The 25,403-nt window shown below is 39.1% G+C and overlaps 1 protein-coding gene across 1 annotated transcript in view; it reads left to right on the forward strand.

Moving 5' to 3' along the window:
• The window catches only part of LOC127627899 (polypeptide N-acetylgalactosaminyltransferase 9-like), a 165,415-nt gene that overhangs the window by 61,796 nt on the left and 78,216 nt on the right, over positions 1-25,403 (forward strand). The window lies entirely within an intron of this gene.

The raw sequence follows: 25,403 nt of genomic DNA on the forward strand, positions 1-25,403 counted from the left end.
TGACATGGGTTTTGTTTTTTAACAATGTTAGCTTATCCAGGCAGTTCTCAGATCAGGTCTGTGGCAGGCATTTGCCTCAATTACACACACACACAAAAAAAAAAAAACTAACGTATGACTCCCAGTGGCCTTAGAAACATGGACTATATAAATATATAGGGGAGATCTGGGCTAGTTGTCACACTTTTTACTCCAGTGAAATGTATAAAGGTTCCTGTAGCTCAACTGGTAGAGCATGGTTCTAGTAACATCAAGATTATGGGTTTGGTTCCCAGGGAATGCAAAAACTGATATAAATGGATACCCTGAATGCACTGTAAGTTGCTTTGGATAAAAGCATCTGCCAAATGCATCAAGGTAAATTTCTTTATGGGATTACTTTTGGCTACAAAAAATATTTAGAAAAGTTTCACCGTTAATGCCCAGGGGAAAAAAGTTCAATTAACTAATGTTGACACAATTAGTGGGGGGCATGGTCACACTATATAGGGGAAGTTTTCAGTAAAATAATTAAATTCATTTAATTACATAAAAAGTAATTAAACCAGACGGATCTCTACATAATATCTCTTTAAATAAACACCTGCTTTAAACAGCATATTATGCTCAATAATGAGTATAATAATGGCCCGCCTGGTACCAAAAATCATCCATGTGATTATCTAATCAGGCAATAATGTAGCAGCAGTGCAGTGCATAAAATGATGCAGATATGGTCAGGAGCTTCAGTTAATGTTCACATCAACCATCAGAATGGTGAAAAATTGTATCTCAATGACTTGGACCGTGGCATGATTGTTGGTGACAGATGGGCTGGTTAGAGTATTTCTGTATCTGCTGATATCCTGGAATTTCACGCACAACAGGCTCTAAAATTTACTTCCGAATGGAGCCAAAAACAAAAAACATCCAGTGAGTGGGAGTTGTGTGAAAGGAAATGCCTTGTTGATAAGAGAGATCAACAGAGAATGTCCAAACTGACAAAGTCTACGGTAATTCAAGTAACTGCTCTGTACAATTGTGGTGAGAAGAGTAGCAACTCAGAATACTATTCTGAGATGTGGTTGGCACTGTTTTGGTGGCACGAGGGGGAACTAAAAAATATTAGGCAGGTGGTTTTAATTTAGTGGCTGATATATATATATATATATATATATATATATATATATATATATATATATATATATATATATATATATATTATTCAAAAAATAATGTTCAGATAAATATAATGCATTAATTTATTTTGGCAGAGGAGTGAAGAATTGATAATACAATACAAAGAGTGGCTTTAGAATTCAATGTAATGTTTTTGTGCATATTACTGAACATAAGCCAATCATTGGCCTACAGTTCACAGCTATCAGTTTTACAAAGGAATTTGTCAATCAGACCAATATTTATTATAAAAATATTTTGACTCATCCCTCCTTTATTAAACAAAAAATAAACACAAACAATGTGTTTGAGTTCTCAAGGGAAGAAAATGGGGCCTGTCTATAAATGCTAAAATACACAACATTTCAGAAAGTGAAGTCCTAAGATTTTAAAAATTATACACATTAAAATGATTAGTGTTATAAAATCGCTTACCTTATCTGTGTAAAATTATATCCATTATTACAATCTTTAATCACGTTTTGGATACAACTACAATAAAATAATGTTAAAATCATGTGTTTTTTGGACTAATGATCGACCGAAATATCACAGAGGCCGATATATTGGCCAATATTTTGTATTTTTAAGTGTGGACAGACAAGTTAACTCTCATAGGAACTTTGCTCCATTGGTAAGGACACAGTGTAGCAGTCTTAAAATAAAGACTGTAAAAATAAATACGTTTTTGTATTTCTAAAGAGCAGCAGACCGATAATTCACAGGACAGTTGCTAAGTGCCACAAAAGAGTCGCCTCAAAAATGGCCACAGATCTGAATCCTTTATGACCCAGTCTAACAAACATTGTATGTCATGAACTTTACAATGACCATCTCTTTGTGCTGGTCATGACCAGCACAAAGAGATGCATGTAAGGAGCATAAAAACTGGACCCTTGAGAATTGGAAAAAGTATTATGATCTGACGAGTCATCTTTCACCCTTGTTCACTCATCACTTCAGGTTCATCAGATCTATTCAACCCACATCCCTGTTGCCAACTGCTACACACATAGGGCGATCATAATATTCTAGGCTGAACTTTTATGGATGTGACGCTGTGTGTGGTACTACAGTGGCCATATAATATGGAAAAACCAGGTGCTCACTCTGGTGTAAAGACTGTTCTTTTTTTATATTTTCATATTTTAGCATCAGAATTTCCCTATACACTGTTAAACAAATGCACGTTTAGCATTTCCTTTTTTTTCCCCAGCCGGTGTCCTTACAATTATTCACCATTGTGAGTATTTTCTTTGAAAATTCCATATCTGCAGTTAATGTTACTACAATGAAACATTCTTACACTGTCTGAAGGAGATCCCATATTTATAATGGCTTTCCTCTAACTGTAGTAACAATTACAGTTGCAATACCATGGTAGATTGATGGTAACACCAAAATACTTTTACATATACTATGGTACTGTATGATTGCTATATTTATATACTATGGTTTTTACTCCAAGGTACTCCAAAACCATGGTATTGGCATGTTACAGGTCCAAAAAGCATGGTATTTTCTTGGTACCATGTCCAAAAAAATATAATAATACCATGGTATCATTTTGTCAGCTAACTTCTATGATATTCTGTAACTACAGAAACTATGGCCTATTTATATTTTTAAATGTTTACATTGCATTACATGGACAGTGCAAACAGTTTTGGTATTCACATATTTTAAAATGGGCACATTTTCGATTCACTGCATAGCACTCTACACCACATGAAATTGAACATGTGCAATTTTATTTTATTTTTTTTTTAATGTAGCTTGTGAATTACACAATTTTCTAAAGGGGTTCCAGTCTTCAATGTGAGTGACAACTGTGGACAGGCATTAGAGCCAGTAATTGCCCCCTAATTTGAGCCTGTAAGGTTCAGCCTGCAGTGTGTGTGAATGTGTGTAGTGTGGTGGCATGGAAATACAGTGGCCACTCTGTTGGGTCAAACAACATATACCTTGATCAAAGTAATAAGTATTTAATCATTTACATTACATTTACATTTAGTCCCTTGGAATTTATAACTGAAGTGATCATAATGATCTGAGAGGTTTGTTAGGTTTGTATTTAATAAGCATATCTGCAATGTATTTAGGTCCTATGCCATTGAGTGATTTATAATCAAGTAATAGTACTTTAAAATCAATTCTAAATGTAACTGGAAGCCAGTGTAAAGACATGAGGACTGGAGTATTATGCTCAGATTGTTTGGTTCTAGTGTGAATCCTAGCAGCAGCATTCTGAATGAGCTGCAGGTGTCTAATCGTCTTTTTGGGAAGGGTGGTGAGAAGTCCATTGCTGTAGTCCACCATACTGGTGATGAATGCAAGAACAAGTTTCTCTATGTCTTGACTGGATACAAAATATTGAATTCTCTCTATATTTTTAGATGATAATAGGCTGATTTAGTTATTGCAAGTCAAGATTCCTGACTTTATTTTTTTTGTCTATGGACCTCTCTTTCGCCTTTGTTGCCAAATACAATGAACTTTGTCTTGTCGTTGTTTAAATGAAGTAAGTTTTGGCACATCCAACTATTGATTTTGTAGAGTATCCAGGTCAGGTTTGGGGAATGTATGACTAATATTAATGATTGTAATCAATGATTAATCATACGGCTTGACCCGGATAACAATACATACAAAAACACCCCAAAAAGGGCTTATATAGTCCAAGAGTCTGCTTCAAATATATATAGATAATTAAACACAATGAATTATAATTAATTAGGAATATACATTATATGCAGACAGGCTATATTAATTTAATTAAACCCTCAATGGAATTGACCCGTAGGCTACCGCAATCAGTCAGTTCGTCCCGCGAACCGCTTTGCTAAATATTCCTGATCAATTCTCTTGAAGGTTTATTCTTAGTTATAAGCTTACTCATCAAAGCACGTTAACTTACTTTGATAATATCAGCTCATAGCTTAAAATCGCACATTAAAAAGGCTTCGTTTTATGACCAACAAACACAGACAATCAAGCATATAATTAGGTTTAATACAAGGAACTAGGATATATCACGACACTTAACAAACATACATGTAACATAGGATAAACACAAAATAAGCAAAATAAACACAGTAAGGGAAAGTAAAGAATTATTAGAGGTATGGCAAACTTATTTCAACAATTAACCCTTTGGAGCCAGCGAGGAAATTACACAATGTGATGCATTTGAATTTCAATGGAATAATACTTGCAAAATGGACCTATGTGTGGCTGAGCAAGGCTGCGTGGATGTCGCGTCTCCGTGGCGTCCTTGAGATGGGCTTTTCTGTCGGTGTTTCCAGAGCGTGGATTTGAAACTCACTTGGAGAGAGAGTTGAAGGGTTGTTCCGAGAAGTTCGAAGCGTCTTAGGAGTAACTGTTGAATAGTTGACGAGTGTTCCGGAGGGTTGCAGAAAATCGGAGAGTTGAAATGTTCAGGGGAGTCCAAGGGAGGGGAGGAGAGATGAAGGAAGTTGGGAGTTGGGAGCAGCCAAGAAGAAGGAGAAGATAAGAGAACGAAGGGCCAGTGTGGATGCAATTTATAACCTTAGAAAACGTGTCCCACCTCTCATTGGCTCGACCAATAAGAAGGGTGGAAGTTCCAGGCGGGAATTTGGTTTATTGCTCTTTGTTCTAAGGGTGCTCCTTGGTGTGCACCCTGGAGGGGTGGTAGTCAATGAAGAAACTAGGAAATATTCTTGTAATACTAATATATTGTTGTTATCGACATATCATGTACACAGTCATTTCGATCTTCAAAATACCAAGTTATAGAGACCAAATGTGCCACACATATGATTTCGGTTAACCATAGTATGCAAAGTCTGAAAAATTAACCCATTAGAGTTTGCAAGAAAACATAGACCAAACAACATAAAGGGAAATCATGAGATGGAACATTAGATACATGTCAATACATTTATCACATGGATATATATATATATAGAATATATAGGATTAAAAGGGTTCATTTCTCCTTCTCAGTAAGAATTAAGTGAGAATCAGCAATCTCTGCACATTCCTTTGGAGGTCGTAAAAGTCTCCCTTATTTTGGGCATGAGATGGTCCCTTTGTCCCGTCAAGGCTCATTTACATGACCGGGTCCGGCTTTGGCTTGAATAACTCAAAAGATGGTAAAACATAGCAGAATACAATTCTAAGGTAATCTTATATTTATATTCCGCTAGGACAAGTCGTGAGGTTTAATTTGATACCAAGAAATGTGTATTTAGTACACTTAAAAGTGGATATACACTCTTAGGCTATTAAATATAAGGCCTCAGAGTTTAAACTATACAACAAAACAAATTTCAACTAGTTTTGATCTAACATCAGAAATACACAACATACAGGGATTACACATATTTCCTTAAGAATAAACATTTCTAGGTTTTAACTGAAAGACACACACACACACACACACACACATTTTTACGTTCAAAGTCTCACATGGCTTTTCTCACATGGTAAAACACGAGGGTGTGAGGCGAGTCACATGGAAAAAGGGGGGGGCTTGTCAATAGTTGGAGTGTCTCTTTGTCAATAGCGCATTGTGCTGTGGAGACTAGTTGGCGCTATTTCAGTGATTAGGGGATTTTTAACAGTGGGTTCTTTGTTATTCAGAATGATTAGTCCATTGATTCCTCCAGACGCTACAATTTCATCAATGCACTTGCACAGAACGTCTATGGGACTGTAGTCATTTGGCAATAGGGCTAGGTAAACCTGCGTGTCATCTGCATGCTAAACTATGGTAAGCAATTTGGTTCTTGTTCATAATTTGGCCTAGTGGGAGCATATATAGGTTGAACATGAGCGATGGAAGAATGGAGCCATGTGGGACCCCACATGACTTGGATGTACACTCAGATTCATAGTTGCCTATGTTCACATAATAACCCCTCCCATCCAAATATGAACTGAACCAGCTGAGGACCATCCCAGAAAGCCCTACCCTGTTTTCTAAACTGTCTAGGAGAATGTTTTGGTCAACATTGTCAAAGGCAGCACTGAGATCTAGAAATACCAGCACTGATATTTTGCCTGAATCAGTATTTAGCCGAATACCATTAAGTATATTTATAAACTGAGTGACTCCAGCCAGGTCTCATAAGCATCCAACTTGGCCTGGTGGATAGGGAGGGTAGAGTCACATGGGGTAACCTCCTCGTGGTCGTGATTAAATGTTCTCATGCTGAGTCTCCTCAATGTCATGCACAGCGAGCCAAGTGATAAGATGTGTGGATTGACTGTCTCAGAAGCGGAGGCAACTGAGACTTGTCCTCGTCAACCAGATTTAGGTGAGTAACTGTGCCACCACAAGGACCTAGTAAGTAATAGTAGTGGGAATTTGGCATTCCAAAATTGGGGAGAAAAAAGTATATTTATATATTTTGTGCAGTCGGAAACTAGACTGGAAATTGTCCAAGAAGTCATTTGATTTTAAGAATTTGTTCAGCTAATTGAAAACAACCTTTTCAATGATCTTGCCTATGAAAGGAAGATTTGAGATTGGTTTGTAGTTGTTTAATATAGAGTTATACAGATTGCTCTTTTTTTAGAAGGTGCTTGACAACTGTTCAAGTGTTCAAAAACCGTTTTCAAAACATTGCTCTGTTTGTTTAAGTGAACCAAACTGTCAACTTCTGGCTCAACAAAAGGTGCAAGTTTTGGTTGGGGAACATGGTTTATCTGTCCAATAGCAGACAGAGGTGAGGCAAAAAGGGTGGTAGGATTATTTGGAAAATCTGTTGGTATCACACACTTGACCTCACTTTTGGAAACAGCGTGAAATGTTTTGATGAATGCAATTTTCTTTCCTGCGTTGACATATTTCCTATTGAAACAGGAAGTATTTCAAATGGCTTTTTTTCTTTATTTTTTTTATGGCCAATTGCCTTTTGTTTACATCACAACCCAGCTAGTTTGCTAGTTGGTTGCAGGGATTAAGAGTAGGTGACATTCTCTTTCTAGAAAGCATTTAATTGGATGAAAACATTGCAGACAAGATGAGCCATCAATATGGTCAATTGTCTGCACTTACAGTGCCTTGCGAAAGTATTCGGCCCCCTTGAACTTTTCGACCTTTTGCGACATTTCAGGCTTCAAACATAAAGATATAAAACTGTAATTTTTTGTGAAGAATCAACAACAAGTGGGACACAATCATGACGTGGAACGAAATTTATTGGATATTTCAAACTTTTTTAACAAATAAAAAACTGAAAAATTGGGCGTGCAAAATTATTCAGCCCCTTAAGTTAATACTTTGTAGCACCACCTTTTGCTGCGATTACAGCTGTAAGTCGCTTGGGGTATGTCTCTATCAGTTTTGCACATCGAGAGACTGAAATTTTTGCCCATTCCTCCTTGCAAAACAGCTCGAGCTCAGTGAGGTTGGATGGAGAGCGTTTGTGAACAGCAGTTTTCAGTTCTTTCCACAGATTCTCGATTGGATTCAGGTCTGGACTTTGACTTGGCCATTCTAACACCTGGATATGTTTATTTGTGAACCATTCCATTGTAGATTTTGCTTTATGTTTTGGATCATTGTCTTGTTGGAAGACAAATCTCCGTCCCAGTCTCAGGTCTTTTGCAGACTCCATCAGGTTTTCTTCCAGAATGGTCCTGTATTTGGCTCCATCCATCTTCCCATCAATTTTAACCATCTTCCCTGTCCCTGCTGAAGAAAAGCATGCCCAAACCATGATGCTGCCACCACCATGTTTGACAGTGGGGACGGTGTGTTCAGGGTGATGAGCTGTGTTGCTTTTACGCCAAACATAACGTTTTGCATTGTTGCCAAAAAGTTTGATTTTGGTTTCATCTGACATGAAACCAAAATTTCAAGATGCATGCCTGCCATTGGGAGCAACTTTGGGGTTCAGTGTCTTGCCCCAGGACACTTCAGCATGTGGAGTCGTGTGGGCCAAAAATCGAACTGCCAACCCTGCGATTAGCAGCCAACCCGCTCTACTACCTGAGCCACACCCAATAATAATAATGTTGGTCCATTTTCTCAGGAGAGAATTACTTCATTTTAAATGAGTATATCTGCAAAAAAGTATTTATTGACATTTTTAATTTTAGTCATACACTTGCATCTATACATGTCTCAAAGGTAACAGACATTGCCTTAAAGCCTTTAATTTACTTAAAGAGTCTTTAATCTTATAGTTCATCTGTCTAAACTGGAAAATATGCACTTTCCAGCTGAAAAAAAAAAAAAAAAACAAACAACAAAAAAAATAAATAGAAACCCTCACAGGAATTCTAATTATTTAATGGTAATATGGAAAATGTTTTGATTTGAATGGAAGCTAAAATGGTCCCTGTGGGTCTTTAGTGGTAATATGTTGGCGGCATGTTTTGTCTAGTGGATAACATAAGGGACCAATACATATATTTATTGGAAAATAATATAAACCATTAAATCCTTATGCAATATGGCCCAAAATACACTAAACTTGTAGTGGTAGAAGTGTAATCCATAAGAAAATATTATAATAATTCTATAGTTCCTTTTTTCAGCAGGGTTTTTCTAGTCACAATTGGTGCATTTTTAAGAATGCATTGTACATCTGTATCACAGTATTATGCCTCTAATAGAAATTCATTATTTATGAAACACACTTAACCTTTGTAGAATGGCTCGGCACAGTGGTCATTAGACTGGTAGAATTATCAGTGATTGTATGAACACAGGAGAAGCCTCTGTTTGAATATTATTGATTATTCATTACTTGGATCTTTCATACGCTGCTGCTGAATTCTGAAATGCATTGAGTGTATGTGTCTGCACCATTAGGCAGTTGACTGATAACTGATATCATCGAGGCCTTGTCTGTTGAGTTTATTCATCTGAAATATCTGTCCAGCCTCCCACCGCTGTAACCTTTTGCCCTGTCCTCTATTCGTTCTGTTCTTACTGTTCACCATTCTGTTTGACACCGATTCTATTATCTCTCATCTCTATGTCTCTCTCTTGATCTCTATCTGTTACACCAGTGGCCTTCAACCATTTTCAGGCCGAGACCCCCACTACATACTTAATAAAATTTTATTTAGCGTTTTATGCCTAAAAAACATGGATGGTTTGCTACCATAGTACTGTACGTATAGTTTATGATGTTTACATTGCAAAGCCATTGAAATCATCATTAAATGCTGCCCTGCTGAAAAGACCAGCTAAAATCAGCCAACCGGCTTATGTTGGTTTTAGCTGGTCTTGTCATAACTGGTCAGGCTGGTTTTAAAGGGGTTTTGCTCACGCGACCCTCCACTGCAACGCTCTTGAACCTGATGTGTGTCACGTTTGAGTGGCTCGTGATGAGCAGTGGTGGTTTGTCCGAACTACACACTTCTGCTGACTAGCGCTGTTTAGTCATACTTTAAGATTTGGCATGCAGCTGCGAAGGACTTCAACATGTCAATAATTCATACTCCTGTCTTTTCTTACACCTTCTCTCTTTGTCTGTTTCTCTCTTTCTTTTTTTCCTGCTACTCTGCCTCAGGTTTCAGAGGAGCTATGTTTCATTTAGACAATAAAAAAAAAAAAAAAAAAAAAAATCAGAGATCCAAATAACACTATACATGGTATTAGACAAATTTTGAGACTGCAAGAGTTCAATAACAAAATAATTATTTCATGGAGAGCTGTAGGTGTATGTTCCACAACAATATAAACAAGTACATTTGTTTATCAGCTACAGTACCCACATTGGTGAGAATTCTCTAAACTTTTAATGTGGTTTTTAGGGTTAATTGTGTAATTTTTCTCTTTTAAAATCCTTTCTCCAATCTTAGTTAAAGCAACTTTTTCATGGAAAGGTATGCAAAAAATGTTCTACTTCCTGGAAGATATCTTGTAGTATTGTAGTTGCAGCTAAGTATTGAAGCTTAATGCCATTTTTGCCATGTTGTTCATAACAGTTGTCAGCATTTAAAACATAAAAAAAAAAAATAAATAAATAAAAAATTAAATACACGTTTTTATTTTGTTTTGCTGTTGTTTTCAACACCTGTTTCTGCTCTGTGTCAGTCTCAATAAAGCTCAGTTGGTATCTTTGGAGTGCAGGGTTTTTGAAAGAGAGGACATGGCAAATCCAATGGCTCAGCCACGTGGAAGAAGAATGGCTAAAATATCTTACGGCACTTTTAAGCAAATTGTAAATGGACTTCATAAACACTGTCACTTTCAAGACATTGCTCTGCATGTTTGTGCTGCCTGACATGTCAACTTCTTCCTAAGCCAATGTTGTGAGCTTGGGGTTGGTACAGCAGGCATTGGAACGATCTAAAAAAATGGTGGGGACACCTTATGAACCTTATCAGTCAGGTTCATGAATATTAATTACGTGATGTAATGTTCAGTCCCACCAGGAGTTTGCCGAACTTTTTACATATTTTTGCTGCCCAAAAATGACTGAATTTGCTGCGGCTTTTCTCAAATTTTACGAAGCAATTTGCGGCATTTTTGGGGATTGTTCTGCAATCATCATTATATACCTCTGTAATTGTGTTAATTGCATTGTAAATGCAATTACCTGCAAATATTTTAGTGCATAATAACTTAATATGCAGTTAGTAAGCAAACAAAATAGACATGCAATAATACCATACATTTCGGGGAAACCTGTGGTTATTGGAAGTATTTTTCAATACATTACAATACTTTTCATTACAAAGTATTTTTGTATTAAAATGTTCTGCCTCGGAGTATGCAAGAAAACTTATCTTAGGTTAAAATAGACATACAATAAATCTATAAACTAAAAACACAAATGAGGATTCAATAATTTAGACCCAAGCACTGAAAGTGTTTATAGTTCTCATAAAGCTAGACAACTGTCAAAATTATAGTTATGAGCACTGCCCAACAGGAAGACTGCCATTTTGGATTTTCTGAAAAACTCAAGCTCTGAACTTTTAAATACTCCTCCTAGGGGATTCATGTGACTGGCACTAAATTTGTTAAATATCATGCCAAGATATTGTAGATGCTAAATTGCAAACAGATTTTTGACATTTTGAATAGTGTTGCTGTGGTGCAGCAATACATTTATGGCTAAAAATGGGAAACAGGATGCGCCTTATATCTTCTCTGTGCATTGTGTGATTTTGATGAGAATTCAGCTGTATAATTTGGTAATGGGGGCTGATAAGATTGATGTTTCTATTTTTGGTCACGGTCATAGCATCACCAACTAGCAGCAAGAAGTATGGCACTTTTAACAGACTTTGAAATAACCCTCTCATGTTTACATGAATTGTTTCAAAATTCTTTAGAATAATGTCAAGACACTGCTGATTTACATTTGTAAAGGGATATGTGATAGCTTAAATAATGTTGCTATGGCAACACATTATTTGTTATTACTCCTTTCTTCCTATATTTTGGTGTTTTTGAGGCACTTGGCATGCTTAAAATTTCATGAAGTTTTGCAAACAAATCAGAGTCGTCGGCCATTAGGACTGGGAAAAAGTCACCAGTCAGCAAAATTGGTACACATATAGTTCTCATTAAGCCGGACAACTTTCATAAATATAGTCATTAGGTCCGCCCAAAAGGAAATTGGCCATTTTTGATTTTTTTAATATTGCATTCTCTGAACATTTATATGCTCCTCCTTGTTGATTCATGAGACTGTCACCATATTTAGACAACATTATGCCAAGACTATGATGCTAAATTTTGAACACGCGAGGCATTAAATTAATGGTGAAAAATGGAACACAGGTGTCTTGTACCTTCTGTTTGTAATGTGTGATTTAGATCAAAATTGAGATGTATGTTAGTCTTGGGCTAATCACATGGAGGTGACTATTTTGGGTTACAGTCATAGCACCACCACCTGGCGGCAGGAAGAGTAGCTCGTTCAACATACTTTAAAATAGCCCTCTTATATTTACCCAAGTTGCTTCAAAATTGTTTAGAATAATGTAAAATGCCAAATGCATGTGTCCACCTTGCATTGTTTTCCGAAAGCCACTGGATGGAAATTGACCAGCTGTGCTTGGGCCCGTCATCGCTGCTTGCAGCTATATTTAGTCTTGTTGAATTATTACATTGTCTGACATTTAAATCTGGTATATGGTCATATATGAAAAATACATTTAGAGTAAATATATTTGAGCATTTATGTACAAATTTAAATTCCACAAGTGTTTAAAAAATATATTAAAAATTGCCATTTTTGTCATATATATTTCATACATATATATATATATATATATATATATATATATATATATATATATATATATATATATATATATATAAGTGATGTAAGTGTTCAGCATAAATTGCCATTTTCAAATTCATAGCCTACTGTATAGCACTTCAAATTGTAATCACATTATACAACACAACTAATGGGTATTTTAAGTTAATGTTAGGTATTCTTTGTATAAACACGTGTTTTTGTGTCTCATTCACAGCACTAAAGGTGAAGATTAAACATTAGCTGTGATGTTTGTGACATGTGTGCTGTCTGATGTCCCATGAAATTTAGTCAAGGATTTTGATAATGAACACAAAACGTGGACATTTAAACAAGCCATTTTTATTTGTATAGCGCTTTTCACAACACATATCGTTTGAAATCAAATCAAATCAAAATCAAATCACTTTATTGTCACACTACCATGTACACAAGTGCAACAGTAGGTGAAATTCTTGTGTGCAGGTTCGAGCAACATAGCAGTCATGACGAGTGATGAGACATATACCAATTACAGTACAGTAATTTCCGGACTATAAGCCGCAACTTTTTTCCCACGCGTTGAACCTCGCGGCTTATACAATGACGTGGCTAATATATGGATTTTTCCCGCTTTCAAATTTTATTAAAAAATAAAACATTCTGTGACGTGCTCAGTTTTTTGGCGGCGTGAAGCTTTCATTAGACCAATGAAATTGCCGAACGGGTTAAGGTCAAAACAACATTTTTTGTTTACTGTTTAGATTAAATCGAGTGCGCTCAAACTTCCCATCATTCTGATTACGGTAGTAATTTTGTCACCCTCACCCTCACCATGGCAAAGATATGGAGAAACGCATATGATGCTGCTTTCAAGTTGAAGGCGATTGATCTGGCTGTTGGAAAAGGAAATAGAGCTGCTGCACGGGAGCTTGGTCTTAATGAGTCGATGATAAGACGTTGGAAACAGCAGCGTGAGGAATTGACTCAGTGCAAAAATACAACTAAATCTGAGGATTGTTGCAGTTATGTTCTATGAGTTTGTTTTATATGCTGATCTGGCTTCTTTTAGTGCCTGTCTGTAGCTACAGATACTATCCTTCTATGCACCATGAAATACTATTAACATTAGCTGATCGCAGCATACAAGAGACAAGATAATGATATGAGATGTCATCGCTCTGCAGTAGAAATTCTTTAGTATCAACATCAACTCCATATGACAGAATTCAATCTACCATATGATTATAGTGATGAGTTGGTCCTGTTACATTTTGTCTGACTCCAAGAGAGTTGAGAATATTGATAAATGCTACTCCCAATGTTTTATTTTCATTATCAATGAAGTTGAAGTCACCAACAGTTAAAGCCCTATCTACATTAACTACTAGATCTGATAGAAAATTTGCAAATTCACCAAGGAAATCTGAGTACAGCCCAGGTGGTCTTTATACGTAGCAAGTGCAAAAGATGACAGAGATTATTTATATCTGACGGTGTCACATTATGCATTATTAGTTCAAAAGACTTAAACTTATATCCTGTCCTCTGAGTAACACCAAAATCTTCACTGTAAATTGTAGCAACACCTCTTACTCGACCCTTCAGATAAGGCTCAGGTTTATAAAAATATCCCGAGGGAGTAGATTCATTTAAACTAATATGTTTGTCACAGAGGAGGCTCCCGTACCACCTCCTCTCTGCCACCAGAGGGAGCCTTCTCCGGAATATTAACTATTGGCTCTGAACTCAAATTCCCATAATACCTCTTACCTGGGACTGATTGCGTTTCACACCTGCACTGCATTTACACACACACATAAAGGACACTTCCACTCACCACTTCTCTGCGAAGTCTTGATTTGCCTTGGTTATCATTTCTGAGCGTTCATCCCGTGTCTTGTTTATCTGGTTTTGATCAGAAGACTTCGCCGACAACCGATCCAGCAGCAGTCATGCAATTGACCACTGAGCTCACAACCCAAGCTTCTCGTCTGAACCTGCATCACCAACAATTGAATCATTTGACTACACTCACTGAACAACTCGTACGAGGGTTGCAGGAACTTCGTACAGCAGTTGTTAATGCGCCAAGTATTCCCGCCGCCTCACCACCTCAAAGTGATCCTTCAGATACAGTGAGTTCATCAGTTAATCCTCGGCTTGCTTTCCCTGATAAATTTGATGGCAATCCAACTAAATGTAAAGGTTTCCTACTACAATGCATGCTCTTCGTTGACCAACAACCAACTCTTTATTCCACCAATGCCAGCCGCATTGCATTTGTCTGTTCTCTGCTCACTGGCAGAGCGCTAGAGTGGGCTACCGCCGTTTGGAGACCAGAGGGCTCCCCATTTGCTTTGTTTGAAGACTTTATTCAACAGTTTCGTCAAGTTTTTGAACATACCACAGAAGGAGGAGATGCTGGAGAACAACTCTTAACTCTCACCCAGGGGAGGAAAACTACAGCTGAATATGCTCTCACGTTTCGCACGCTCGCTGCCCAAACCAACTGGGTCAAAAATACATTGAAAACTCTCTTCAGGAAAGGACTAACAGTTGAACTTCAGTCCGAGTTAGCCTGTCGAGACGAGGGAAAGAATTTGAACGAATATATAGCTCTGGCCATTCGAATCGACAACCTTATGCGGTCCAGACGTACCACCCGAGCACCAGTCCATTACTTACCCGAGGCAGCAGCAGCTCACGAACCTATGCAGATCGGATTCACTCATCTTACTCCAGAGCAACGTGAACATAGAATGCAGAATCGGCTGTGCATGTACTGTGGTCAACCTGGACACATGAAGCTCTCCTGTCCTGTCCGACCTTCTAATTGCAATCAATCGGTGAGTCATCAGGGAAAACATCTAAATTCTGCATCCAGTTTCTCTCTCCCTATTCGTTTGACCACTCAAGATCAAATTACTGATACTACAGCATTGATAGACTCTGGAGCAGCGGGAAACTTCATTTCTCATACATTTGCCAAGCAATGTAACCTCAAATTAAACCCTTGTCATTCCTCCCTAACAGTGGAGGCGCTAGATGGACGTCCCCTCGGAGAGGGCAGGATCCAGCGTGTAACGGAGAGAGTAAAAATGCACATTGGGTCTCTTCATTCCGAGTACATCCAGTTTTACGTCATTCATGCTCCACATCATTCCATCATTCTTGGTCATCCCTGGCTTCAAATCCATAACCCACACATTTCCTGGAGAGAAGGCCAAATAATTCACTGGGATGAAACTTGTAACAACCGCTGCCTGTCCAAAGTCACTCGAGCAACCTGTTCAACACCAGAATCTGTCACATCAGACCCCGAACTGGGAAACATACCCTCTGCATATGCCGATCTCTCTGAAGCCTTCAGCAAAGAAAAGGCCTCACAACTTCCTGAACACCGCTCAACCGACTGTGCCATTGATTTAATTCCCGGTACTACACCCCCAAAAGGAAGAATATTTCCCCTATCTAAACCGGAATCTGAGGCCATGAAACAATACATAGAAGAAGAGCTTGCTAAAGGTTTCATTCGACCTTCCACATCACAGGCTTCTTCTTTGTGAAGAAGAAAGACGGGGGACTCAGACCATGCATCGATTATCGAGGATTAAATGAGAAAACTGTCAAATATCGTTATCCTCTACCTCTTGTTCCAGCCGCCTTAGAACAGCTTCGTCGAGCTAAATACTACACCAAGCTCGACTTACGCAATGCTTACAATCTTATCCGCATACGTGAAGGTGACAAATGGAAAACTGCCTTTTCCACCACTAGTGGGCACTATGAGTACTTGGTTATGCCATTCGGCCTGTCAAACAGTCCTTCCATCTTCCAGGCCTTCATGAATGACGTTTTCCGGGATATGCTGGACAAATGGGTGATCGTGTACATTGACGATATATTGATATACTCAGACTCACTGGAGGAGCACATTCGCCAGGTCAGATCAGTTCTCCAACGACTCATCCAATATCATCTCTATGCCAAAATGGAAAAATGTGAGTTCCATCAGACAAGCATATCCTTTCTGGGATACATTATCAGTCAGGAGGGAGTAGCCATGGATGAGAAGAAGGTAAAAGGAGTGCTGGATTGACCATTACCCCAGACCATAAAAGAATTGCAAAGATTCTTGGGATTTGCAAATTTCTACAGAAGATTCATCAGAAACTTCAGTCTCATAGCCGCTCCTCTAACAGCTCTAACCAAACGTCACAGCTCTCGTATACTGTGGACCCCCGAAGCACAACAAGCATTCCAAGACTTAAAGACACGATTCACTACAGCACCCATTCTACGTCACCCGGACCCGGAACGCTGATTCATCGTAGAAGTGGATGCTTCCAATACGGGAGTGGGAGCCATATTATCCCAGCGACAAGGGAACCCTGCCAAGATGTATCTGTGTGCTTTCTTTTCCCGCAAACTTACCTCAGCTGAACGTAATTACAATGTTGGGAACCGTGAACTATTAGCCATGAAATTAGCCTTAGAAGAATGGCGTCACTGGCTGGAAGGAGCTAATCAACCATTCATCATTCTCACCGACCACAAGAACCTGGAATACCTATGATCAGCCAAGCGTCTCAATCCCCGTCAAGCTAGATGGGCTCTGTTTTTCACCAGGTTCAATTTCACCGTCACATATCGCCCGGGCACCAAGAACACCAAAGCTGATGCCCTCTCTCGGCAAACTGAGGCGATAGCCCAGAACTCCAATCCTGAAAGTATCCTTCATGAAAACCTGTTAGTAGCCCCTGTCCAGTGGGATATCATAACCGAGATTCAACAAGCAAACCTTCAGATACCCATCCCCACCGAATGCCCAACAAACCTCCTCTTTGTACCTGAAACACTACGGCCCCGCCTCCTCGATCAAGTCCATTCAACCCCAAGTTCCGGTCATCCCGGAATCACTGTCACAATTCAACTACTCCAAAATCAATTCTGGTGGCCCAACATTTCGTCCGATGCCATCAAACACATTCAAGGTTGCATCAACTGTCAAACCTCCAAATCACTCCGAAGATTACCTGCTGGTCTTTTACGTCCTCTCCCAACACCTCAACGACCATGGTCACACATTGCTGTTGATTTTATCACTGACCTACCCAATTCCCAAGGCTACACCACCATTTTCACCATAGTGGATCGATTCTCCAAGGCCTGTCGACTAGTTCCCCTCACCAAGCTTCCCACTGCCTTCGAAACAGCAGAACTCCTGTGCAATCAAGTGTTTAGATTATATGGATTACCTGATGATATATTATCTGACCGGGGACCTCAGTTCACTTCCAGAGTATGGACAGCTTTCTTCAAGCATCTGAATGTGAACATTAGCCTCACCTCAGGCTATCATCCACAGCCAAATGGTCAAACAGAGCACCTGAATCAAGACATAATCCGCTTCCTCCGAACTTACTGTCAACAACATCAACATGACTGGAGTAGATACTTATTTTGGGCCGAATACGCCCAAAATTCTCTGGTTAAACCCGCAACTGGCATCACCCCCTTTAAATGTATACTCGGCTTCCAGCCTCCTCTCTTCCCATGGTCTGGTGAACCCACAGAACTCCCATCCATCACGGAATGGTTGCACAGGAGCGAGGAGGTCTGGGATCAAGCTCACACACACTTACTGCATGCTATCAGACGTCAAGAACAACAAGCCAATCGCCATCGTCGCCCTGCTCCAGAATACCAGATCGGCCAATGGGTATGGCTATCAACCTGAGACTTACAACTCCGACTTCCATGTTGCGAGCTCAGTCCCAGGTATGTTGGCCCATTCCAAATTGTTAGACAAATATCCCCTGTATCATTTCGTTTAGGACTGCCGGCTAATTATCGTGTTTCTCCTACTTTTCATGTTTCTCTGCTGAAACCTGCTGGTGGTCCGAGGGGAGAACCGGAGGGGGGGCCGCCTCTCAGAACCCCCCAGCTATACTGGTCGAAGGCGAGGAGTCGTACCATGTGCACAAGTTGCTGGACTCCAGACGTCGGGGTAATATTCTCCAGTATCAGGTTGACTGGGAGGGGTACGGTCCGGAGGAGCAATCCTGGGTCAATTCAAGGGATATCTTGGACCCCACTCTTACTGAGGAGTTTCATAGGATGCACCCGGAGAAACCGGCCCCTCGACCCTGTGGAAGACCCCGACGTCAGTTGCCTCCTCGCGTCAGGAGCGCTTCGCGGGGGGTTGGGCTCTGTCACAGAGGAGGCTCCCGTACCACCTCCTCTCTGCCACCAGAGGGAGCCTTCTCCGGAATATTAACTATTGGCTCTGAACTCAAATTCCCATAATACCTCTTACCTGGGACTGATTGCGCTTCACACCTGCACTGCATTTACACACACACATAAAGGACACTTCCACTCACCACTTCTCTGCGAAGTCTTGATTTGCCTTGGTTATCATTTCTGAGCGTTTATCCCGTGTCTTGTTTATCTGGTTTTGATCTTGGACTGTTTCCTCATTTGTACGACTGTTATCTGCCTGGCCTGACTTGGACTGTTCTTGGACTTCTGATTATTGCTGCCTGCCCCGAATTCTGCCTGTTGTCTGGATTACCCCTGCTGTTTATTCTACCTTGCTCTGTCTGCCCTGTTTGACCCCGCCTGTACGACCTTCCTTATTAAAAGCTGCAAATGGATTCTACTGAGTCTTGTGAATCATTACAATGTTCATCCGGTTTAAGCCAGGTTTCAGTCAAACATAGCACATCCATTTTATGATCTGCATTAATTGGATTTACAATTAGTGTTTTGGTAGAAAGAGGTCTAATGTTTAATAGCCCTAATGTTTAGTAGCCCTACCTTTTATATGATGTTTATCTTCAATAAATAAAAAATTCAAGTTTGACCTTAATCACATTTTTTCTATATGATTTAGTGAGGGGTTTATGTTTGGTAGTTCGGGGAGCAGACACAGTCTCTATATGATATCTAGGTGATACAGTCTCTATGTGTTGTAGTTTATGTGACCTGTGTGACATCTCAAGGCAGCTAACAGAAATTCGGATTAACCAGTTTGTCTGCTTCCTCCTGGGCTCCAGTTAAATCTCCAGTCAAATACTATCACTATTAAGACTATCAGCCAAATTACTAGACAGGAGAATGTCACATTCCCTGGAGGGATGGAGTCCGTCTCTATTTAGGTAGTCAGGTCTACCTCAAAAACTCTTTCATTTGTCTATAAATCCTATGCAATTCTCCGGACACCACTCTTTATTATGTACGGAAATTTCTAAAGGAATTAGTTGTGTTCGACAACCATTATAAATTAGATAAATGACAAATAACTATGTTATTTGTCGGAATGAAATTCTCCACCATTAAATCATAATATAACGTCTTGTTGTATCTGCTCACAATTTCTATGGTAAAATATTAGCTTTAATAAGGGAATTATGATTAATTCACTTATTGGAGTAATATTATATCATGGCTTATTGAAAATAATATTTCACATATTTGGGTATAGCTTTGAAGATAAATCTTTTAAAAACAGGGATGAGATATTTATAAAATATAATACAGTCAAATTATCTTTGAATACAGACAAACTTTATTTTCTAAACATATACTAATCTTACTTATACAACATGAAACAGGTTTGTGAGTAAAGTGACAGAATTTGAAATAAATGATCAATACAGATAAAATTAACTTTACGTCTGTTGACAATGCCTTAAGAACCATTTAGCCTTCTTTGAGTCTAAATCGATTTGTAATCAGATTACACCAGCACTTTGAGCAAAAGCCTGGATATGTACTTGCGTGTTGTTGAATTTCCTTGCATTGCGTTTCCTTGTGTTGCTTGGTTCTTTGGCATTTGTAGAAAGTTCTTTCCATCAATGTCTTGTTATAATCGCGGATAGTTTTTGCCTGGATGAAGCGGTGCCTTCTGCAAGGAGGACTTGCGACTCCCGTTGGGTGGCTAAACCGTAGAGCAGAGATTGAGAGGCTTTCTCCTGAGTTTCCTTGGACTCTACATGGCACAGAGGATCTTGAAGCAGCAAGTGATGGTTCCAAAATAAACCGTTGCAAGAGAGAAGTTGATCAGAAGAGAGAGTCCTTCCTTGGGTAGGAAAGTTTTGAACTGAATTTGTCACATGTGTCACATGAGCCAAATATGAAAAGGATCTTCCTCCTTTAGTGGATTTTGATATTCTAGGAACTATTAATAGGCCAGAATTTTGCAATCTTAATGAACGTGTTGGAATATAGCGTGGTAGAAGATCACTTAAGTACTGCAGAGCTAGACCATTCAAAGCTTTGTACGTAGTTAACAGAATTTTAAAATCAATACGGAATTTAACAGGTAGCCAATGTAACGATGATAAAATTGGGCTAATATGATCATATTTCTTGGTTAAGATAGCCCCAGCCGCTTCACGTCCTATGTGAGAGACATAGTGAGAGAGAAGGCCGCGGCTGCTGGGATTGCTCCCATGCTAGTCATGTAGCACCTGTTCCCCCCTTCAGGGGTGCAGGGAACCTAAGGTCTGTATGTGACATCTCTTTGGGGGCGTTGGGGAGGGATACGTGCAGCCGACACTGTTGCCTCTAGCACGCAGTAGCCTGCTTGCACCTGTCTTGACAGTTCACGTAACACGGTCATTGCATGGCGTTTTTATACGGGACCCCTTGTGTCACTTCATTCAACACAACGTCAAGTGAGTGACAAAAGGGGAATGTCATGGTTACAGTTGTAACCTCCGTTCCCCGAGGGAAGGAACAAGACGTTGTGTGCCTCCTGCCACAGCACTAGACCTACCACTGTAAACGTCCGTACCTTATTTTCGGCTTCTCAGGGCAAAATCCTGACTGACACTCGCTTCCCTTTTTACCTGTATATCTGGGGCGGGGCATGCAAATTCTGTCTGCCAACTTGACATTGGCCTTTTCTCAGGTTCAGAGTTACGTTTTGCATTCCAGGAAGACCCTTTGTGTCACTTCATTCGACACAACGTCTCGCTCCTTCCCTCGGGAAACGGAGGTTACAACAGTAACCATGACGTTTTGAGAATGTAGTTTGAAGATTACGTTTTGTGCTTAAAGTTGTTAGAAAATGGGTGAATGTTTCAAGAAATTGTTAATAGCAATTGTGAAAATCTGTAATAATGGCATATTTGCTGTACTGTAGTATACCAGCCATCTCTTTGGTAGAAAAGCACCCACAGCTCCATGCAACAAAGTGATTATTCTTGAATTAGATATGAATTCTAGAATATGTACTACATACCACCTTGTGCGCCTTCACATTTGCTGAAATGGATGTGATAACTGCGGCCATAAATATATTCATAAGCAAAGGTGCCAAAACATCCAATTCTTCACATTATGGCTGTGCAGGATGGCAGAGACTGATAACTGAAATGGCTGATGTGGGTCAGACACTGACATTGTTGGAGGTGAGATGCAGGTCTTGGTTCACTCACACACTCTGGGTAAAGAGAAGAGTGTGTGTGTTACAGAGTTGCTCTTTGCGTGTGTCTATGTGTATGTGTAGTATGTCTAAGAGATTTAGCTGACTCTGTGTAAGTTGTGTGTTGCAGAGTTGGCTGACACTGGGAAAAACAGTGTATGCTGAGAGTAAAAGTGCATATGTATGCTAGTTGCTTTATGGCTAGTTGCTTTATGGTTACTTATTGTGACTTGGTTTCTTAAATGACTTTAGCTGAATCCCAATTTTTATACTTCTAATTGTTGACACATACCATCTCTAAAATCATAACCTTAAATTTAATTAATTAATTTATTTATATATTTAGATTCATACATTTAACTTATGTGGCAGCTTTGCTCTGCCCTCCCATTTGTTGCTATTTTTCTACAACTACCGTAATTTCCGGACTATAAGCCGCAACTTTTTTCCCATGCTTTAAACCTCGCGGCTTATACAGTGACGCGGCTAATATATGGATTTTTCCCGCTTTCAAATTTTATAAAAAAATACATTAAAAAAAACATTCTGTGACGTGCTCAGTTTTTTGGCGGCGTGAAGCTTTCATTAGACCAATGAAATTGCCGAATGGGTTAAGGTCAAAACAACTTTTTTTGTTTACTGTTTAGATTCAATCGAGCGCGCTCAAACTTCCCATCATTCTGATTACGGTAGTAATTTTGTCACCCTCACCATGGCAAAGACATGGAGAAACGCATTTGATGCTGCTTTCAAGTTGAAGGCGATTGATCTGGCTGTTGGAAAAGGAAATACAGCTGCTGCACGGGAGCTTGGTCTTAATGAGTCGATGATAAGACTTTGGAAACAGCAGCGTGAGGAATTGACTCAGTGCAAAAAGACAACTAAATCTGAGGCTATTCAACTCTGACACCGAAGGAGATGACTTCAGTGGTTTCAGTGCACAGGACGAGGAAGATAGTGACCAATGACTTTCTTGGTAGGCTACTGTTTACTGCTAATGTTTTATTACAAGCTGTGTGTGGCAGCGGGGGCGTGGTCAAGCGCCCGTCCGGGAGAGAAAAGCTGTAAGGGCGCTTACACCTGCGCTAAATTATGTCTAACACCGGTGTGTAATTTCAAGTGGCCTGCTTCACGTGTCCTTCTTGGGAAAACAGTTTTCAGCAGGGCACTTGACGTTCCAGGTAAGGCTTTTAATGGCCACAGCAATGTTTACAATCAATTTTATAAAGTTTCTCAATTCTTCTATGCGCCAACACTAGACTGACGTGTGTCACTCTCTCAGCTCTGTGGCTGCTGCCTTTTTATGCCGCTCTCCCCATGCTTACTGAAATTAGACACCGGTGTTAGACATAATTTAGCTCAGGTGTAAGCGCCCTTACCGCTTTTCTCTCCCGGACGGGCGCTTGACCACGCCCCCGCTGCCACACCGTGTTTCGTTAAAGCCTATTTATTTTTGTTACAAGCCGTGTTTCGTTAAAGCCTGAGTAAAGTTCATTTGTTTCAATGTACCGGTAGGCACCTGCGGCTTATAGACAGGTGCGGCTTATTTATGTTCAAAATAATATTTTATTTAAAAATCAGTGGGTGCGGCTTATATTCAGGTGCGCTCAATAGTCCGGAAATTACGGTAATTAAGTTCTACAAACCATCACAAAGTACTCTTTATCAATAGAGCAAGGTGTTATGGCCAACATTAGTTCAAATCTACACACAGATGCAAATTTTTAAAATCCACTAAAAATAGAATGCAATCTTGGAATTTTTTAAGTTGTAGGTATGTAGTATGTATTGTGACATTATGCTATGAGATAAATCAATTTGATTGTACATCTATATATTGCAGATAGACAAAGTTGTTAGTTATCAGTGTAATATTTACTTGAACCGAACACCGCATCATTACAGCATTACTGGTGATAGATCTATGTACTTCATGTACATGAGTAATTTCCATTAGATTATATATTACATGCACTGCATTACAAAGAGTAGTTTATTAGAAAAAACTCTCCAACCCATCTGCCAATCAATAAAAGAAAATTAGACAATCAGTGATCAGGTCAGACACTGTGACATGAGCATACACCTTACATTTAATTTAAATAAAAATTTTTATTAGCATCACAGACCCAATCCTAATTTGGGACATGTAGAATACTATTTAGACTCTCACTTTCGAAGACATTTACTGTAATTTGTGACATATTGTATATGATGCAATTTTAACCAGAAGTTTTCCAGTCATCCTATGGAGAGCATGCTCATTTCTATTTACTGTACATTTATGTATTTGGCAGACACTTACACTATATATTATTTTATGTATTGTATATATATATATATATATATTTCCTTACATTTATGTAGCGCTTTTCTAGGCACTCAAAGTGCTTTACATAGTATAGGGGGACTCTCCTCAACCACCACCCGTGTGCAGCATCCATCTGGATGATGCGATGGCAGCCATTGTGCACCAGATTGCTCACCACACACTAGCTATTTTATATATGCATATTGCCTTGAAAAAGTACTCAGCCCACATTGCCGTTTTCCAATTTTTTGTGTCAGATAAAAATTTTGATTACATTAAATAATTATTTTTTTACCCCCAGGTTGAACACAGTATTGTATATCATGACAAATACAAAAAATGTCAAAGTATCTCTAAGTAAATGTTTTTCAAACAAAACAAATTGAGAGTAAAAAAGGTATTCATACCCTTCATAATTATTAGGTTAAACTTGCCCTGGTGCAAGATATTGTCTTATAAACACAATCCAATGTGTTGCAATGTCCAATGCTTTCAATTACTTCATGAGCATAAATACCTCTCCTCTCCAAAAGATTAAACAGTATAGTTGGATTTTCCTATGAGCAAACAAAAATGAATACAAAAGAGCTTTCAAAACAAGTGAGGGATATAATTGTGGAGAAGATCTCATCTGGGGAAGGATACAAGGCTGCATTTTAAAGGCAGCAAACATACCTTGGTGCCCAGTGCAGTCCATCATACAGAACAAGAAGAAATATGGAACTATGGACACTCTGCCATACAACACCCCCCTCCCCCATGGCCAACCATCACTCTGACTGAGCTTCAGAAGTCAGTGGCCATGGCTTAACACTATTGCACAAAAACTGGCTGTATGAAAGGAGCCTTTGCTGAGTAAAGACTTTGCCATACATCACTTGGAAGATACTGCAAAAATGTGGCTCAAGATCTTGTGGTCTGATGAGACATTTTTGGCTTAAAACAATAAACGGTATGTGTGGCGCAACGCAAACACTGCACATCAGCCCCATAATACCATCCCTACAATGAAAATATGGTGGTATTATCATGTTATGGGGGTGCTTTTCAGCAGCACGGACCTGAAATCTTGTAAAGACTGATGGGATAATGAATGCTGCAAAATACATGGAGATTTTGGATAATAACCTACTCTCCTCTGTCAAAATGTAAAATTGGGAGGAAGTTTGTGTTTCGTAACATCCACGATCTGAATCACCATTCGATTGCTTGAACATAATCGATGGTTTCACATAAAATGTTTAAATCGGTTCAGTCTTTGAACTATAAATCTCAAGAAATTCAGATTTTA

Source organism: Xyrauchen texanus, chromosome 3, assembly GCF_025860055.1.
Source record: "Xyrauchen texanus isolate HMW12.3.18 chromosome 3, RBS_HiC_50CHRs, whole genome shotgun sequence".
In the NCBI taxonomy this organism is placed as follows: Eukaryota; Metazoa; Chordata; class Actinopteri; order Cypriniformes; family Catostomidae; genus Xyrauchen; species Xyrauchen texanus.